General features: G+C 39.7%; 2 long non-coding RNA genes and 1 pseudogene across 2 annotated transcripts in view; 2 read left to right on the top strand and 1 right to left on the bottom strand.

Annotated features, from left to right (window-relative positions):
• The window catches only part of LOC111740300, a 74,378-nt gene that overhangs the window by 22,130 nt on the left and 36,611 nt on the right, over window positions 1-15,637 (bottom strand). The window contains exon 2 of the long non-coding RNA XR_002780576.1: window positions 14,792-14,841. This is a non-coding gene — a long non-coding RNA (uncharacterized LOC111740300). The remainder of the gene's footprint in view (window positions 1-14,791; window positions 14,842-15,637) is intronic.
• LOC111740299 overlaps window positions 1-15,637 on the top strand; it is a 69,118-nt gene that overhangs the window by 28,239 nt on the left and 25,242 nt on the right. The gene's annotated exons all lie outside the window — the stretch shown is intronic.
• Window positions 3,200-3,318, top strand: LOC111740329 (annotated as a pseudogene).

Here is a 15,637-nt window from a genome sequence, read left to right as displayed (position 1 = left end):
AGAAACTACAAAACTCTTTTTAAAGCAACTCACCTGATTAGGTCAGACCCACCTAAAATAATCTTCCTTATGATTAATTTATAGCCAACTAATTAGGGACTTTAATCACACCTGCAAAACCCTTCACAACAGCCTCTGGATTACTGTTTGATTGACTACCTGGAAACTCTATTTAAGCTTAGCCAAGATGACAAATGAAAATGTCATCACCACAGCATTTTTTTTTTCTTTTGAAAAGAACCAACCTTTAGAAAATCTGGTTTTATAAAGATTCATAAAATAAATAAAACCCCAGTGAGAATAAACTAGGAAAAAAGTCATAACAAATAAAAATATAGTAGGGACATAAAGATAAGAGAATATTTTTATATCATCATAAATTAATACAAAATTTATGCAAATTTTTGTAGATTATTTAATTTTGTGTATTTTTCAAATACACAAATTTGAAAATGTAGCAGAAATAAAAGGCTTTCCGAAAATCGTATAAATTACCAAAACTGACTCAAGTACAAATCAAAATCCTGCACAAAATTAAATGTTAATTTTGTGCCCAAATGAATTCAATCACTCTTTACTAATCCCAAAGAACAAATATTTTCTCACTTTTTCAAAATGTAAAACGTTAGTGCGAGAATAAAAAATGTAGCTTAATTTCACTTGTAAATGGAGACACAAAATAATAACTAAAATATATTTTAATGCCATGTATATTTATATATTATAAATGTACCAAGAACAACATCATCAGCAGTAACGATAACAATGAAATGTCACGTCCAGGTTATGGTTACCGATGGCCCAGGAATGCAAAGATGTTTCAATGGCACAAAATCTACTCATTTAATCCACCATTTTGGAATATTAATAACAAAAAGCACATTATCTCTTATTAAATGAAGAAAAAGCATTTGACACAATTCACCCCTCTACTATGAAGAAAACTTTAGGGAAAGTAGGAATATAAAGAAATTTCCTAAAGTATATAAAAGCTCTATCAAAAATTTGCAGTAAACATCATTATTTTCTTCACTATGAAATACTTACTGAGTATTTAATTTGTGGTAGGCACTGTTCTAAATGTACATATATATAAACACAGAGAATATATACTGTATACATAATTTATATATTTATATCTATATTATATATAAATATTATACGTATTATACATATATATCCCAAGTCACGCAAGTGACAGAGCCTAAATTTAAACCCACTTACCCTAGAGTTTGCATTTTTAACCACTATGTTTCATGGCCTCTCTATGATGGAACACTAGAAACATTCCCTTTAAAATCTAGAAGATGCCAAGGACGCCTGATGTCACCACTACTATTTAAAATTGTCCGAGAGTCCTGGACAGTGAGTTAAGAAAAATAAGCGCATGGTTTTAAAGAGAGATAAAGTACCCTTCACTTGCAGGCAAGATGATTAGAAAATCTAAGAAAATAACAGAAAAGATATTAGAAAAGATAAGAGAATTCTGCAAGTTATGAGATCAAATCACAAATCCATTAGTCTTCCCAGAAAACAGCTCTACCAATTAAAAAATGTATTGGAAATTAAAGATACTGTCAAAATAACAAGAAACACTTCAGGACACCTACAAAAAATTCTTACCAAAAATGTAAATAAACTTTTAGGAGAACATTTTAAGAAAAATTTAAAGGATATTATAAAAAGCCTGAATAAGTATTAAAGAACTTGCTATTCTCCCACAAATATAATCTATACATTTGTTGCAATTTCAATGAAAATTTCAATAAGATTTTATGGATGCACATAAGATTTTCATTGAAATTCACCAACCAGAACTTATACTCTTTGTATTAAAAAAATTGGAAAATTTAAAAAATTAAAGAAAAATAATTAAGATTACCAAAACCAGATATTAAGCTTTAGTCTAACAGTATAATATTTAAGACAATATATTATTGATATGAGGAGACAAACAAATTAATATAATAGAATCAAGCACATTGAAACAGACTCATGGAAACTTGGCACTATATGATATGTCATTATAAATAAACAGGGAAAAGATAGACTATATGATAAAAGTTACAAGGACAACTGGCTTTCCACATGGCAACAAAACAAAATTAGAACACTAGTGCAAAATAAATTTCAGATACATCGAAGATCACAGTTTAAAGTAAAACTTTTCCAAGAAAATGATTGAAAAATAAATCTTTGGCCTCAGAACCAAGGATCTATTGAACCAAATGCAGAAGCTCAAACCATAAAAAGTTTGATAAATCTGAATATAGTAGAACCAAAAATCTTCTACATGATAAAGACACCACAAAAAAATGTAAACAATGTGCCATAGACTTGGAGAATTTATTTGCAAGTTTTTGCCAGTTTTCAACTGGAAAAGTAATAATATGCACACTACACAGGGTGAAAATTTCTACAAGTCAAAAAATAACTACTAAAAATGCGAGACAAAAATAGTAAAGACGTGAACAGGCAAATCATGAGAGAGAAAATCCCAGCAGCCAATAATTACATAAAAAGAATTATTCTCACTAATAAATGCAAATTAAAATGTAATAAGTAAATGTGAAAAATTATTCTCACCAACAAATGCAAATTTAGAAAATGAGACACGTTGTCAAACCCATCAGATTGTCAAATATCTGACAATATCAATTACTGGTAAGGTGTAGGGAAATGGAAACTCTCCATTCTCCATAAAGTGCTGTAGAGAGGGAAAACTGGTATAATTTTGGAGAGCAATTTCTTTGATACTATCTAGTAAATATAAACATGGGCATGTTATGTGACCTGGAAAATCCATATCTAGTAAATATAAATATGAGCATGTTATGTGACCTGAAAAATCCATCTGTAGGTATTTACTCTGCAGAGACTTAGAGATGTGTACAAGGATGCCTATGGCAGTGCTGCTGTAATTAGCAACTATCGAAATCAAACTAAATGTACACAAAAACGAGAGTGGATAAATTAAATTATAGGATATTCACACAAGGGCATTCCATAGAGAAGTTCAAAATGAATAAACTTTACGCATAACAACTTGGTTAATTCTCAAAACACAAGGTTGCATTGGAAAAAGCAACTCGCTAAAGAATATGTGAAGTATGATACGATTTATGCTAAGTTTAAATATGTGTAAGACGATATCATATATTGCTTTTATGGATGCACATATGTAATTTTAAAGTTGCTAGTCTACGACCATGCTACCCTGAACAAGCCTGATCCCATCCTATCTAGGAAGCTAAGTAGGGTCGGGCCTGGTTAGTACTTGGATGGGAGACCACCTAGGAAGACCAGGTGCTGTAGGCATAAAAAAATAAAAAAAATAAGGGATTGTAAGCTGACAAGGTCCTTACAATCTGTGAGGTCAACCAAGGATTGCTTCGCCTAAAAAAAATAAAATAAAAATAAAATTGCTAACACTAAGTGATATAGTTATTTCTTATATTACTCAAAACTTTTCCATATGCTTATATTATTTTATAAAACAAAAGTATTTTAAAAAAGGAAATTAATTAGAGGAGGCAAGGCTTTAGGCAGGGAGAACAATTAGGTCATTCAGTATTTTAGGAGAAGCACAGCGGTGGTTTGGATGACGATGGATAGATGGTGGGTGGTGGGAGTGTGGGGAAGAATGCCACATCTTAGGGAACGTCCCCAAACTGTGGGCCTGAGATCACGCTAGTCAGCAATAGTAGCAATAGTCAGTGTATAAGGTCAGTTGGAAATATTTCTGTTCCTCCCTCCATCACAACCAGGGAAATAAAAGCTAATAAGAAACATTGTTAGCAATTTAAAAACATGTCCTGGACCTTGTCTGTACTGAGAGTTTTGTAAGGATTTCATCAAAGAGGAAATTTATTCTCTAGAAAACAGGCCGACAAATAATTTGTCAGGGGATAAAATCCTTGCTGTGCTTTGGGTAGACAGGATTGCTAGGCCAGGAATGTAGAGCAGCTTGTTTGGAAAGATTCATGTAGATGCACAACAAATCCAATTCAGAAAGAGAAGGTGAGTCTTAGACTTTCCAAACCTTGGATGTCCAAGACAACCTCTTATCTATTGCTCAGGCTTCAAGCAGATCAATGGCTGAACCACTTATATTAGGCGTTATCTCTTCTGTTTGACTGTTTCACAAAGAAATCCAGCATTAAATAGACCTATATTTAAATTCTAGATTTGTACTTAGAAGCTATTTGGATCTGAGCAAGTTATCTAAACATTCTGAGCCTCAGTTTCCTTATTTTGAAAATGGGTATAATAATAGTTCCTTCTTTATAGTTTGTTATGAGATGTAAATTAAATATAATATACAGCCATCTAGCATGTTACAATTGCTCAATAAATGTTAGTTGACACAATTATCATTGCTTTCGTTCCAGGTAGAAAGGGACTAAGTCCAAAGCAGCTCCAATCTAACTCTTGCCCTTGGCAGCTCTCTGTCCAATGTATTCTCACTTGCCCTAAGCTTTCTTAACTTTTGGTTGCATCTGTAAGAACCAAGAGTTGAGCTAAGTCTACTGTCATTTGAGTCTACTCTTAAGGTCAGTTTAAGCCAAAAACCAGGGCACATGGCTCACTTCTACAGTCCCTTTCCCTAGATTCCACACAGAAACAGTCACTCCACAATTTTTTTTTCGTAGGCCCAGTGCCAGAAATCTTGGATATATCTTTTAACACCATATATCCAAATCCTTAATAGAGCCTTTGAAGTTTATAGCAGTTTGCTGGGTTCATCCTTTTAGTTTTTTAAAATTAAATGTTTAAGATGCATTTGGGTGGCCAACTGTAAACCTCCTCTCTGCATTAATTGTTCGCAGACATGGAGGCTACGAGTTGAGAGGTGAAGAGTGCTGGAAAATCTGTGCCACTTGCTCTGCCTCAGGACATAGTTTAATGCACATATTTACAAGTGTGTGAGCTCAATATAAAAGCGTAACTTTGTCCAAAATATCAAATTATGTTTCTTGACACCTTAGAAAATGGAATTAAATGCAAAGCAGCTGAGAAATGCTAAAGAAGTTCATCACACAAGAAGAGGATGATATCCGAAGGGAGCAAACCCTTTCCATATGCCAGGCACTCTGCTAGGACTTTCCATGCATCATCCTATTAATCCTCAAGTTCTCACTGCAAAGTGGCTATTATTAATACCCCCATCTTACAGATGAAAACCCCTGAGGGTCGACAGGTTGTATTTAGTTGTCTAAGGTCACACAGCTGATGAGTAGTAGAGCATAATAGAAAAGCCAAGTGGTTCTGAATCTAGAGTCTACATTCCTTTCTCCACTGGAGCTTCAAGGAGAATAGAGAGGGAGATCTGAGATGAGCATATGCATGGGCCTCAGCAGTTGCCAGTCTAACTGGCGAGCAGTCCTCACAATAACCCTAGAAAGAGAGGATTATGATCATCATTATCCCATTTTATAGGGGAAGAAAGAGAGTCTCGCCCCAGACAACCCAGCCAGTAGGGACGGAGCTGGAATTCTAACGCAAGGTCCAGGCTCTTAGTCATTCTATCATCCTGCATATTGAGAAAAAGTACAGCACGTGCCAAAGTTGTCTCCAAATGCATGGTATCCAGAGGCTTTCTGATATTGGTGATTCTATTGGTATCCTTTGCTAAGCAAGAATACTCTAAATTATAAGAGAAGAAAAGGCCCAACATTTTTAGTCCAGATAGGACTCAAGTCAGTGGTAATGTCGACACAAGCCTCCAGGTCCCCTGGTCTCCAGTCCAGCACTTTCCCCAGTGCCCTGTTCACTCTCTCGCTAACTCAGTTGGTTGCCTGAGGCTCTGTAGTCATGGGGAGGAGGATCAAAGAATGGAATTGCTGCTCTGGCAGAAATACTATAATGGAAACCTTTCACAGGCTGAGGCAGCAAGAGCCTTCCCTCCTCATCACATTCTAGCTCTGGGCAAGGTCTGTGACTCATCCAGGGCATTTGGGTGTGTCTCTTCCACAACACCAGGGTATCCCGGGCAGAGTCCCAGAATAAAGAAGGAATCAGGGACCTCTCCTACTCCAGGGACAGAGAAAGTGGCTATCTATCAGGAAGTACTGACAGGACCCTCAGCCTTCCTCTGGGAAGCATGGACATGAATTTCTTGGCATTTCGTATCCAGTCATTTTAATCATGAGAAAATAACAGCTCTGGAGATGGAGTGTTTGAAGTTGTAGGGAAAGAGTGAGTTTTTAAGCCAGACCAATTTGCACTCAAATCCTATTTCCATCTCTTACAAAAGGAATGAGTAATTTAACTGTGCAACCCTCTGCTTCGTCATTTATAGAATGGATATAATAAATACCTCTTTTGCAGAGTCACACTGGGGGTTCATTGAAATAAAGTATGGAAAGTTTCTAGCAGAGAAAGGGCATACAATATGTGCTTAATACAGGCTGAATTTGTCTCCTCTTGAACCAAAGCCAGTGAAAACTATTTGGAGGGTATGATAGGCTGGATATAGGGCAAAAGGGAGTTTACATATGTGCTTAAGCTCAGGACCTTAAAATGAAGATATTTTCACAAGGGTCCTTATGAAAGGGGGCAGGAGTGTTAAAGTCAGGAGAAAGAGATTGAAAAATGCTACACTGCTGGCTTCAATGATGAAGGAAAGGTCACAAGCCAAGAAATACAGGTGATAACCAGAACTTAGAAAATTCAAGGAAATGAATTGTTCTCTAGAGCCTTCAAAAGGCCTGTAGCCACTTTGATTTTAGCCCTGAGAAACTGATTTTGGACTTCTGACCTCCAGAATTATAAGATAATAAGTTTGTGTTTTTTTAAGCCACTAAATTTAAGCCAATTTGTCATACCAACAATAGGAAACAAATACGAAGGGGTCTATCACAAGCAAAACATTTACCCCAGTACCGAGGTGTGATCCAATGTCTCAGGGAAATATATGTGAGGTCACAAGTTCATCAATGAGTAAATAATAATGATTCTTAACTACTTCCCAGCACCACCATCAATTCCCAATAACTTAGTTTTATTTTTTTGTTTCTTTTATTTTCTCCTGCTACTTCAAACATTCTCAGGAATAAGTTCACCCAGTCTCTCTTTGAATCCTTCTATGAGCCAACAGTTTTAGGAGAAAACTTATCAGTGCCGCAGGGGCTGGTACTCTTGGCAAAAGCCTTGCTTTCCTCTCTGGCCTTTCTGTGTTCACTGTCTTGCTCCATAAGCCCTACAAATACTGTCCCTGAGCTTTAGAATTAGTGAGAAGAAAAATCCTTTGCGTAAACTACCAAGTTAGGTGTCTATTTCCAAAATCTCACTGCTTCTTCTCAGATCTTATAGTTTTTCATGAACACAATTTCTTAAACTTTAGATTTTCACCCCCACAATCTCTCATGTGGCCAAGTTAAGTAGAAATAAATCATTACATCTCTCTCAGCTTTGCCTCGCCTTTCTCTCCCTGCTTTTTCCTACCTGCCATACCAAAATATCTCTCTCTTCCTCCAGTTAAAAATGGAAGCACCATCTGTGTGTAACAACTTATGCAAATAGATGTTCCGTATCACTAACTGCACTTGCCAGATGGAATCTCAGCTCAGGTCTCTGAGAAACACCCTATTAAGTGAGAATAGACATACTCTACTTTTGAGCATCCCCCCTCACAAGGACTCTCTGGGTGCCACGTGTACTGTCCAAGATTAGTGTGAAGAGCTAGGTTTCGAGATTTTTTTCAGATGGTTAGCTTCGAATAAAAAAAAGATAGTGTTCACTACAGATGTCCCCACATGTCCATTTTCTACTGTGCTCTGATTTCTGACTGTAAAGCAACCAAGTTGGCTCAGAGTGAACATAGTATCTTTTGTATAAGATGATCCTGGAGCAGGAAGCAGCCTGTTAGATACTGTGTTTCAGAATATCAATCTTTCTTTTGCGCTTGGAAAAATTCTTTAAGTGAGACAATCCTGGCAGTAGCAACACTGAGACCTCTCTTCCTGCCAGTGAGAATAAATACGTCACTCTCAGAATCTGATATTTCTGTGAACACTAATATTGAGACATCTTGGGGAAGGCGGGGCTCAAAAAATTATGCCCTCTTCTTCATCCACACTGGAAACTAGCAGAGGGATAAGGCAGAGGAATAAATTGAAGGAAGATCAAAACATCCTTGTTATTTGTGCAATGGCTTCTCCCAATGAATAAATGAAATTCCAGGATTAGAAAGGCCTACTACCAAGTCACAGGCAACCCTGAACCAGGACGTCTCTCCCTCAGTTCCTGGAAGGGCCAGGTAGGAAGCACACACCCTATGGGCAGCTCATGTGCACTAAGGAAGGATGAGACAAATGCAAAGCTCTGTGTGTCTAGTCCTTCAATCCAAACTCACCACATGGATGAGCCTGTCCACCCCACTGGTCAGAATGAGTGTGGGGTCACAGAGAGACCAAGAGTACACCACTGGATTCCCCTCCACATGAAGCATCCCCCACTGTAACCAATTATGTTCTTATCAAAAAATGCCCACTACCCCTCCCGTACTGAGCCCATCTATCTAAGAGTATTATCTTTTCTGTGTCCATGAGGACAACAAGGTGTGAGTTAAAATGACATGACCCATTTTCCCCAGACACTTTGAGAGCTACTGCATGCCTCTGCCATCTTTTCTTTTCTTCTACCATACAATATAGCATGTTCCAGACTAGGCTTCTCTATCAGTCATGATCCCAGAATGAAGAGAGGATAGAGTAGAATTGCAGTTGCCCTACAATGGACATGAGTTTGAATAAGAAATATGTGTTATTTGAAGCCAATAAGATTTTGTAATCAATTGTTATCTCAGCGTAAGTTATTTTACACTAGAGCTACATGCAGGTCCCTCCCCATCACACATACCCACAGAGGTCAAAGACTTCTTTCTACCTGTGTGTCTGTTCTCTCATCCATCCACCCATTCTCTGAATGTTGACTGACACCAAGTCCTGTGAGAGGCATCAGAGCTACAGTAATGAACAAGACATGCCTAGTAAGGGAGCTAGTCATGTCAAGAAATAATTGGAATGGAAAGTGGTGAGGTTAGAAGAATGTACCAAGCACCAAAAGGGCCTGGAGGAAGGATGACTCAGACCAGTGGAAGGAATCAGAAAGAGCCCCGGGCAGTCTCTGCAGGAGCCCCTCACTCCAGCCTCCCATTAAGTGCTGCTGGCGCAATAGATACATCTTGTTATTGTCCCCATTCTCTGGAACACAGACCCAGCTGAAAGACAACCAAGACATTGGGTGAATTGCCCAACGCAACAGTAAATATGTCAAATTTCAAGAAACACTAGGAATTTGAAAGAAAGAGGGAGTCTTTTCATCTGGGTCTGCCCAAGAGGTGCTTGGTTAAGAGGCTGGATTTCAGCTGAGCGGTGAAATCCCAGTACAAGTTGGGAGCAGGTTACTTCGACAGAAGGAAACAAATGTGCAAGGAGCTCAAGACTGGAGAATGAGCTTGGTTCAGAGACAGTGCGTAGAGCAGGGAGGCAGGGTTTATGAAGGGAGCAAAGGAAGATTAGACTAGAAAGGGGGCCCAGAGCCAGATCCTGAATACAAGACTAATACCTACATCCCTTACCAGGCAAAAGCCATTGAAATTCTCTGAATATGGAAATGACATGATTGAAAAGACATTTTAGAATGATGGGAAAATGACCCCAGCTTTGTAGAGGGTGCAAAGAAGGGCCAACTGGAGATAGGACAACAAACTAGAAGGCTACTAAATATCCCAGGCAAGAAGCAATGGGTCCTGAGCTGGGGTGGCGGGGAGTCAAAATGAAAAGATAGAACAAAAATGAGAGAGTCATTAAGATAGATCCATAGTGAACGTTGTGGGGTTGCTGAGAACAGCCTGGGCAGTCATGGGTGGTGGCCCCAAGGAAACACTAGATTTGAATCTCGAATAATGAAAAAAAACTCAGATAGACTGAAGGGTAGAAGGAAAGCAGGATGAGGAAGTAGAGCATTCCGGATGAGGAGACTAGTTGGATTAAGTAGAGGTTTTCTATACAGGTATGACTGAAGATACAGTCAGCAAGTTAACAACGAGAGCTCTATGCCTCCTTGCCTTCCTTCTCTTAGTTCTCCTAAGAGCCCTATGAGTTCTGCACTGTGATCCCGTTTTACAGATGAAGACATGAAGACTCAAAGAGACTATATGCAGACCAGCTACCTAATTTGTGGGGCCTCGGGCAAATGGAGAATGTGGGGCTGCTTCTTCTTCGATAATTATTCAGAATTTCAAGACAGTGACAGCTCAGCAGTGAACCAGTCACAAGGCCTTCTGTGCACCAGGGCCTGAGTGACTGCACAGGTCACACATCCACAAAGCCAGCCCTGGTGCTGTGACTGTCCCAGACTCATACAAGAAAGGGTCATGGCTGGAAGTTAAATTGCTCTCACAGCAGATGGGGAAGCAGGTTGATGTGGAGGCTCCAGCAGCTGGGATCGCTAAGTCACTACTATGAGTAGAGCCCCCAATGTAAGTGAAAGTGAAATATGTTATTGTTTTAAGCCACTGAAATGTTGGGGCTGTTTATTACTGAAGCGTACTGTGGCCCATGCTGACTGATACACTAAGGCTCAGAAAACCCTCACAGGCCTTAAGTTAGAGAGCTAGGTCTTGAGCCAAGACTTCCAAGACCCATAGTCTTTCCTCTACCTGTATGTTTTCCAACTGCAGGTCACACCTGTGAGGGGGTCTTGAAACCAGTGTATTGGGTCACGAGTAGATTTTTACATATAAACTAACAACAAATAAAATATGATAGAAACTGCCCTTGTGTGTTACACATTGTAGTGCTAGTTTTCATGAAGCTTTTCCCAGTACATACGTATGTTCAAAGTCACAATATAAAACTCACTTATGGCTATGGATCATTGTCAAAAAATTTTAAAAGCCACTGCTCTATATCATGCTTTCAGCACAGGAAAGGAAAATAAGTCTACACACATCACTCCAACAACATGGAGACTCATAATTTCTTTTAAAACTAGCTAAATGGGAGGAAACATGGGTCCTTATTGCCAACATAGTTAATGCTTTGGACTTTACAGTTTCCCAGATAGGGAGCATTCCAGATTGCATCCAGTGCGAAACTCAAACTTTGTAACATGCTCCTTTAACACCAAGAATTCCCCACCTCCTCCGTCCTAATTCTTATTCTGCCTTACAAGAACCATGAAGTCATCGTTTTGGATACAGGAAACACAACTTCATTGTCTTTTCCCACAAGCCGACAAATTCTGGGCACAGATGCGCCCATTGGAGCAACTACTAAAAAGCAGGCAAGAAGCCACTGTGTCACTGGTATTGGATCTGATGCCAGGCTTCCTCTTTCCTTCAAGCCCACGACAGGGCTGAGCCCCTCGGAAGTGAGTCATCAAGGAGTGCCAGCATCTGCCCATGGAGGGAGACCCATTTCCTCAGGGAACAATCTGCAGATAATTCTTGTGCTTTGCTGCGTCAAAATCTGTCAAGCCTGCTTCTCACCATCATAACTGTGAGACCGAACTCCGCTTGTGACAAAAAGAACATACGAAAGAACCTAAAATAGCTTCTTTCCAGTCACTTGCTGAAAACTCCCAGATGTGAGCTGCAGTGACTATGTGGTTACACAGCTGGGTTGTGAGTGTGCATATCCTTTTGAAATGTCTTCTGCTGCCCAACGAGAATTTTATCAATTATTTAAATGAAGGTCGTTTTTTTTGCCCCACCCTTATTTCATAGGTCCTGATTTCTGGGAGAGGGACATTGTCCGTGATTTTCCTCTGGGCAGTAATCATCTTCCCCCGATATAACATGGTTGCATCGAGCTCATCAAGTTTCTATCTCTACAGAGTGTTTTGAGCCTGCCCATATCTTGTTATATTTCCAGACTACCTTCTTTTCAGGCCAGGACATTTCCATAGCTTTCTTGTAGTCTCCAGACTTTCATTCTTTCCCCTGCTCACTTCTTTTGCCATTATCTATAATAGCCAGAGCATCGTCTTAAATGCAAGTATCAACAGGCACTTTCTCGCTTAAAATTCTTCAGTAGCTTTAATACCTCCCCCCACCCTGACCTTAGTAAGACCTGGGATAATGACCAGGATAATTATCCCGGGATAATGACCAGGTCTTACTAAGGTCAACAAGACTCTGGGGGATCTGACCCTTCCCATTCCTAGGGCTCATCTCAGGCATTACTCCCCTTGCTCTCTGGGGCCCACACTGCCACACTGTCTTTCTGTAAATTTCTGGAATGCCTTCAGGCTCTTCCTTGCCTCAGAGCCTTTGCATCTGCTGTTCTTGCTGAACAGAATGCCTGTTCTTCCACATGCTCCCGTTGTCAAAACCTAATCACCCTCTGCTCTGAGCCAAAATAATACTTTCTCAAGAGACCTTCCAGAACTCCCAAAATAAACCAAGTCACTTCGTATTCTCTTCCATCATCTTATGCTTTTTCTATTATTGGCCTTATCATGATACGTAAAAAGTGTGTATTGAACATCACTTCCCCACTAAACAAAGCTTCACAAGGTCAATATTTGTTCATTCTCTGTATCCATGTTTTAGCACGGTGCCTGGTACATGGAACATAAAAATAAATATTTGTTGAATAAATGCTGAAGCCCCTTGAAAAGATTTCCCTGAGATCTAATGCTTGCAAAAGATTTCTTTAGCTCAGGAAATACTATTTTCCTAAGAGCAAATGACTAAATCTATCTCCAAATTTTTCTTTAGATGCTGGAGAACTAAAAGACACAAATAAGGGTCAAATATATCAATCCTGTAGATACATAGGGTTTGCATGTTAATATTTTCTCTTTACTTGGCCTTAATTTCCCACTTTTAATTATGTTCTCAGGGTGAGTGTTTGTCATCTTATTCCATGAGAAAGAACGCCATATGAAACTACTGTGGAATACCATTGCAAACCTTCATGGTGAAATTAAGACAGTAGGCATGTTAAATCCTTTGAGAAAAGAAGTAGAGATAAGTATTTATCTCTTAGGTGTCTGAAGACCTTTCAGATTGGAGGTATGAGAAGTGAATAAGGCATCTGCCATGGGAATCAGAAGGCAAGGGGCATATGCTGTTGCTGTAGGACTCGGGTGGGTTGCTTCTCAAACTCTAGACTTCTCATCTATGAATGAGAGGAACTAGATTGTGCTTAATACACAAGACTGTTGAAACACTATGACAGCACTTTGTAGTCTGAAAAGCAAACACACACACACACACACATGCGTGCACAAATGCACACACACATAAAGCTATATGGCTCTGATCAAGGCCAGGAAGCTTTGATGAGATCACATTTGATTTCAGGACTGGCTCATGTACAAATTTTCAAGTGAGTAAAGTTTTCCATTGTTATATTCCTTCTTTCCAGCCTCTCCTCCTGGGTCTTACTCAGAGCTGCTGAATGCTGTCAGGCTCGGACATCCCCACTGAAGCACATCTAAAAACTACCCAGGTATTTTCCCCAAACTGTCAGTCTATGAAAGGTTTGGTTTTTTTTTTTTTTTTTTTTTGCATCCTCAAAGTCCTGTAGCTAATGAATTCATTTGTTGAAGTAATTATGACTAAAGATGAATGACAATATAGAAAGATAATTAAACAATTAATTTGTAGTATAATGAGGGTTACAAAGAGGGGGTTTATAAGGGTAGAAAGGTTTCCTAAAGGAAGGGGATTTACACTGACTCCAAAAGGACAGTAAGATTTATCGAAGTAGAGTAGACGAAGAAAGAGCCTGTGAACAAAAGTAAACAGTATATCCTGAAAACTGAAGGATGTGTGTTAACTTTGGCTTGTATTTCTATCTGCTAGTTCTGAGCCACCCAAAGTCTATATCTCTGATGGCCTCAGAGACATTGTAGAATGAGAATGGTCTCCCAGGAGGCCATAGAGAAGTTCTTGAGGCAAGGAGCTCTCTGGTGGCCAAGGGAAACACTACATAGAAAGATTGACGAGGTGGGGTCAATGCCCAAGTATATCCCAAGACCTGTGGTTGCAGGAGCAGGAGGAATTCACTGCATGGGGCTGTAGGGAATGCACAGGACTCATTATTGCCTCTGTCCTCTGGGATCCAGCACTTGTTATCTCTTGGCTGGAAGGACAACTGGGAAACATCACCTTAGAGATCACTAGCCTGGACCAGGGCAATGCAGACAGCAAGACAGATGCTCCTTCCTCCCTGCAAGTCTGTGGGGATAAGATTCTAGCATTTTCTAGGTGCCAGGCTGTGTGCAATGAAAGGAGTGTCAAAGGAGAAAGATCAAGGAGCTCACAGATAGTGAAGTCATAGTCAATAAAGTGTGAGTGACAAAACACTGAATGTGGAAGAGAAGGATGCAGGGCGCAGGGACCTAGGCATCAGGAAATGCTTCCCACAGAAGGGGCACCTGGACTGGCTTCTGGGGGTTTACAGTGGCCCCATACCACCAAGGATTAGATGACCATCCTTCTACCCACGACAGCTCTCTCAGTTCTCCCAGAATCTCTAATAAGTTCCCTGGACCTTCTTGTGAGATATTTTGACCACGTGAGCCAGAGATCACTGCCTATTATAAACTGAGGGTTTATGTACCCTCAAACTTTGTGAGTTGAAATTCAAACCTCCAAAGTAATGGTGTTGAAAGCTGGGGTTTTAGGAGGCAACGGGTCATGAGGATGGAGTCCCCATGAATGAGATTCGTACCCTTATAAAAGAGACCCCAAAGAGTTCTCTTGCCCCTTCTAGCATGTGAGGACACAGAGAGGAAATGGCCATCTGTGAACCAGGAAGCAGGTCCTTACCAGACACGAATCTCTCAGCTCTTCACTCTTGGTCTTCCCAGGCTCCAGAGCTGTGAGAAATAAAAGGTTATTGTTCAAGTCACTCAAAGGTATTTTTGTCGTAACAGCTGAAACTAAGATACTGCCTGTGATCATGGGAGCCCCTGGGGTCCAGAGCCTTCACTAGTACTTAACACTCCCATCCATCTTCCTGTCTTTCACTCTCAAATAAATACTAACCTATGCTTAAGGATCGGGCCATCTCTTTTTCTTCATCTTTCACAGCACTAGGCATATACTAGGAGCCCTTTAAGTGTCTGTTGATATGAAGTGAATCAGTTCCATTTGATTAGTTATGACCATCAGTACTTTTCAGGGAAAGTAAGTGTCATCTGGTCAATCTCTTGCAGTAGAAAGATCAGCAATAGGCTGTGGTATCAAAGAAGCTTCGATTTAAATTTCAGCTCTGCCACTTACTCCCATGTGACTTCGGGTGAGTTGTTTGAACTAAGTTTCATTTTTCCCACATTGGACATTGGGATAATATCCTCTTTGCCGTGTGTATGTGAGGATTGAATGGGATAATAAACTCGGAGGATACTGAACATGGTAGGTTCTCAGTAAGTATCTGTGTCTAGTAGTAATGATAGCCAAAGTGGGTCAGTCTCTTAGTACAGGCCAGGCAGTTGGCTAAAGCATTTGACATACATGGTTTCATTTAATTCTCACATTGGTTCTATAAGACTGGACCGACTAGGAAAAACCGAGGCTCAGAGAGGTCAAGTAACATGCCCAAGGTCTCACACTGGTCTGTATAGAGCTATACTCTACGCCTGATTCTCTCGCATGACAGGATCTGAGCTCTAA

This window comes from Pteropus vampyrus, unplaced genomic scaffold (genome assembly GCF_000151845.1).
Source record: "Pteropus vampyrus isolate Shadow unplaced genomic scaffold, Pvam_2.0 Scaffold61, whole genome shotgun sequence".
Taxonomy (NCBI): domain Eukaryota; kingdom Metazoa; phylum Chordata; class Mammalia; order Chiroptera; family Pteropodidae; genus Pteropus; species Pteropus vampyrus.
The sequence above is the reverse complement of the archived record's forward strand: the minus strand, read 5'-3'. Positions and strand labels throughout refer to the sequence as shown.